Genomic DNA, 4998 nt, shown 5'->3' with positions numbered 1-4998 from the left:
GCCAAAGCTACTGAAAAAAAAAATGCCTAAAGGCAGAGGTGACATAATTGCCACTAAAGTTATTGTCTGTTCCTTTCACCAAGATTTTGCCTAAGAGGTGTGTACTTGGCTCAGCATTCAGGGCAGCATAATCCTGTCTCACCCAAATATTTATCTCTGGGGGACCTGAGGCAGACCATCAGTTTTCTACCTACTACTTCGGTACTGGGATCAGCAATGTGAGACTTTGATATGCTCCCATGCTGCCTACATGGATACCTCAACAATCTACACTTGAGATTTATTCAAAGAAAGGGAAAGACTGCCAGAGTTGGAGTGAAGCACCATTCTCCAAGCCATTGCTTGGAGAAAAATAGTCCTCCGTGGCTGGAGAACCAGGCAGACCTTTTATTCAGCTCTTGAAATGCCTGCTCTGAAAGATATCGTAATAGCATTCAGTGTCAGACTAGGACAGGAGAAAGCCAGCTGCTCTTTCCTCATTAAATTTACATACTGCATTTTATCCAAGGGCTCAGATCATACTCCCTTCTCCAGGCTTAATGTCACATCCTTATAAGGTAGGAATGAGAGAGGATGACTGGGCCAAAGTCACTTGGGGAACTTTCATAAGTAAAGGTGTATTTCAAATTAAATCTTCCCAATCCCGGGTACAACACCTCAAACTAGGAAGCTATTATTATTATTATTATTATTATTATTATTATTATTATTATTATTATTATTATTATTATTATTATTATTAACAATAATAATAACAATAACAACAATAACAACATAATAATAATTTAAATCTCGCTTTTATTCTTTTTACAACTCAAGGAGGAGAAAATATCCAATGCATCATCTTCCTATTTTTCCCACAGCAACAACCCTGTGAGGTGAGTTGGGTAGAAAGAGAGAGTCTGGGCCAAGATCATCCATCAGCCAGCTTTCATGGCTAAGATGGAATTTGAACTCATGCCATTTAGCCTTAGCTGGTTCATAGGGGATGTATACTAGTCTTGGAGCCAAAGTGTCATGTAATCAGTGAAATAAGGCTTTGAATACAGGTTGTCCTTGACTTACAACAAGTATTCATTTTGTATTTGAACTTACAATGGCACTGAAAAAAGGGACTTATGACAGTTTTTCACACTTACGACCATTGCAACATCCCCACAGTGACGTGATCAAAATTCAGACGCTTGGCAACTGATACATAGGACATTGCAACTGTCATATTTATGACAGTTACAATGTCCTGGGGTCATGTGATCACCTTTTGCAACCTTCTGACAAGCAAAGCCAGATTCACTTAACAACCATCTTACTAACTTAAAAACTGCAGTGATTCATTTAACAATTGTGGCAAGAAAGGTGGTAAAATGGGGCAAAACTCAATTGTCTTGCTTAGCAACAGAAATGTTGAGCTCAATAGTGGTCGTAAGATGAGGATTAGCAGTATCTTGTATCAGTATTTTATGTCTGTTTACATAAGCTATTGAGTTATTATTTTTCCAATCTACACAATAACCAGGGTTCTGCGAAGACACTAAAAACTTTTTTGTAAAAAAAAAAAAAACCCACATTGATAAGGTATAATTAATAAGTCATCATTTTTTTAAAAAATTGTGAGGTTTAACAAACCAGAGCAACAAAATGTACTAGTTATTTGTATAATTAAAAAATAATCCTATATTATAGTATTTAAAATACATTAATCATAAAAGAAGAAAAATGAAAAGAAAAAAGAAAAAGAAATAGGTTCCATGTTTTCTGTATCTTTTCATTTCTGGAATGTAAAAAAAAACATCCAAAATTAGTAACCAACTTATATATCTTATTCCTAGAATTCATGGCCTTCCAGTTTCTAGCTGGGGCCTTTAACCACTACAGGCAACTGACCCTCCATATTTCAAATTACCATGTAAGAAAAATAAGCATTTTCTTAATATGTGATGCCTATTCTGAATAGCCTTAGCTGGTACAGTAGACCTTTTCTTAAGATCCTGTAGACTTGTTAAAAAAATAGTCAAAGCTAGCACATTTTCAATATTCTGTGGATTTCTTTAAAGCTAGAAGAAAATGAAAATTGCTTTGCGGCTTTAGTTTTCATAGCAGTTCTATTAAATGAAATACTAACGAAACAGAATTGGTTAGCCGAGTATATAGATTGGCATTTATTTCCCAATTGTTTATCTGTGCCTATCTCAAATCTTACACATTTTATGGTGCTAGGTGTTGCTCTTGGCAACTTAAAGAAAGCAAAAGGAAAATGTATTAATACCAGCTGCATGTTCTGTAAACAACATCTTGCTTCTGCCCAGAGTCTTATAAGAAGAATTAATGGAAAACAGATATAATGGACTTTTTAAATATGATTACCCCATCTCATTCTCTTGAATTTTACTTTTGAACCAAACACAAAAGATATCTACTATTAATAACCCTCATGTGATTCGCTGCTACCATGACTTATAGACTTAAATCAAGTGCTAGTGAACGTATAATTCGTACAGAAGTTCTCTTAAACCCACTGATTTCTCTTGGACTATCTAAAATGAGGCATTGTTAACATTAGTGTTCCTGAAATACATTACTCAAAAGATGTATATCTAGCTGTCTAGCTATGATTTTCTTATGTTTAATATCATATGAATATCTTAGAAGCCTTTTCTTAGTAACATGAAAGAGGTGCATAATGTGTAATTTTATCATAATCTCTAAATGCTTTCCCAGTCACTCTATCGGTATATATGTGAAGCTTTACTATTGTTATTATTGCTAGTACTACTATGCCTACAGAGATTCTCAATTATCCCGGTCACGGATGTCCCAAAGGTGCTTTTCCAACAGGCACTGGGCTTTTTTGTTTTTTTCCTTGAAAATGTTTCTAAAGTTAGAACTAAAGAAGCTTCTTGGGTGAAAAGCAAAATGTCTTCAAGGAAAAAAAACCAGGAAAATCCAGTGCCCTTTGGAAAAGCACCTTTGGGACTGTATTACTATTACTTTTATATTTACTTGCACTTCAGCACACATATTTTTGATGGTTTGCCCATGCTTATTGTAATCTCCTTGGCTCTTTCAAAATACCCTCAATCAGAAATGTCTGACAGGACAAACTGCCCTTCCATTTTTTTCAGGAGAAACTAAAACTAAATCTTTTTCATAGATTCAGTAGATGCCAATTTATTCCACTTCAGACTACTTTGAAATCCTACTTTTTTTCTATTAATCTTAAGTGCTGGTGCCATTGATTTATCCACTCTGACCGGAGACAAATTGGCAAATGACAACCATGGGAAATTCACTGGTTGTTTTACAATTAAAAAGAAGTGTATCACTCTTTAAGATAACACACTACCTTTCCTTAAATAAAAATGTTAATTAAATGCAGACTTTTTACACCTTAAGGAAAATATAACATAATTTAGGATCTTAATGAAATCTATTTTCATACTTACTTTTGCATATACTTTGAGTTTGTAAGTATATAGTAGTTGCAAAATCCATTATTTTATATCTCCAGAGGACACCTGAGATAACTACTACGTTGTGTTTGCCTAGAAATCTGATATACAGTATGTAAACATCTGGAGAAAATTGATATAAACTGTTACAGTGGTGGATGAATTTAATTATGCTCTGTTAACAAAAACAATTTACATGCAAACTTTTAATTTGATTTTGTAAGTAGATATTTAAAACATTAAAACAACATAGGAGGCAGTATGGAACACTGATTAAACTTTTTTTTTCATGTTGTTCATTGTTTATTTCTGTTGACAGCCATTTAACAGCAGTAGCTATAATGATGCCTTTTTGGAGTGAAATATATACCTTGAAAATCTGAATTAGCACCTAGAGTGTCAAACAACAAGGCCAAGAAACAAAGCTCTGAAAATTGAAAAATCTGATCAGCGTGGACTTTCTGCAGCCAAAGAATAGCTTGTTTACTTCACTTCTACAAATTTAATTGAGGAAGAGGAAAGAACATAAATATTTAACCTTTCAAGAAACTCCGACATTAGCTGAGTTGCAAACTGAAAACTGATATGCTTTTTAAAGCAGGTATACACAAAACAGGTCACAGTCTTGCAAGACATTATTGCAAAAACAGATAAATACCTGTACAGCTAAAATGTTATAAAGATGGCTTTTTCATATGTTGCCCAAAAACATGGTTTGGAATGAAACACTTTGGAATCCCATGTTTCCCAGGAGTACAAATACTGATTAAACTTTTAAGGGATTTGTTATGTTGGTAGATCGGTCCCAAGAAGAGATGCGAGACTAGTGATTTTCAAGCTCTTTTTATTGTAAGGTAGATCGGCTTACCCGGCTTCGGATCGGCGGCGGCTTATATAGATCTTGCACTAGGCGCCACAGCCAATGACAGCCGTTCAAATCTCCCGCGATCGGCTAGGCCAATCGCGGTTGATTCGTAACGGCCAATCAGTGCTGTACACTCAACCAATCCGAACGCTGTGCATTCTAGCCAATCAGAATACAGTATTTCAAGAATACAGAACACCCCTCCCCTCTTGGTTCGGTCCTACGTGACGTAGTCCCGTAAGTAGGCGGGGCTCCGCACTTGTCTACTGGACCTGCGCAGATTAGTTTTTGCTTGATCTCCGACCGGTTCGGTTGGATTCTGTGTTGCTCTCTGCCTCATCGATGGAACCGCCTGGAAGGGTGAGTCGGGCCTTTCGCCGTAGCTCCCTCCTGGTCTACTTGGGCTGGTCGAGCTGCTGGCTCTGCTGTTCCCGCCTGGTCTTTCCGGGCTGGTTGAACTGGCTTGGCTGCTCCTTCCAGGTGAGGTTTCGAGCTGGTCGTTCGTCGGTGGCTCGGCTGGTGAGTATTGTTGGTTTCCTTCTTGTTGGGGTTGTCTGTTTTGTGTTTCGGGGCTTTCCTCTCTTCCTTGGCTTTTGTTTGGGTTTTCCCCTCCCTCTTCGGTTTCCTTATCTCTATGTGTTTGCGTGTCAGTTGTATTTCCCGTGTTAGCTCTCGATCTTAGCT

The 4998-nt window shown here is 36.9% G+C and overlaps 1 long non-coding RNA gene across 1 annotated transcript; it reads left to right on the top strand.

The window, feature by feature from the left end:
• The first annotated feature begins 756 nt into the window (after positions 1-756).
• LOC148133161 (uncharacterized) lies at positions 757-4181 on the top strand. Its single transcript, XR_015747151.1, has 2 exons — positions 757-878; positions 3769-4181. It is a non-coding gene; the product is annotated as an uncharacterized LOC148133161 (long non-coding RNA).
• The last annotated feature ends 817 nt before the right edge of the window (positions 4182-4998 follow it).

This window comes from Notechis scutatus, chromosome 1, assembly GCF_049901735.1.
Source record: "Notechis scutatus isolate UNSWTSFEM ecotype Mainland chromosome 1, rNotScu1.2, whole genome shotgun sequence".
Taxonomy (NCBI): domain Eukaryota; kingdom Metazoa; phylum Chordata; class Lepidosauria; order Squamata; family Elapidae; genus Notechis; species Notechis scutatus.
Note: the sequence above shows the minus strand (reverse complement) of the source record. Positions and strands in the feature narration are given on the sequence as shown.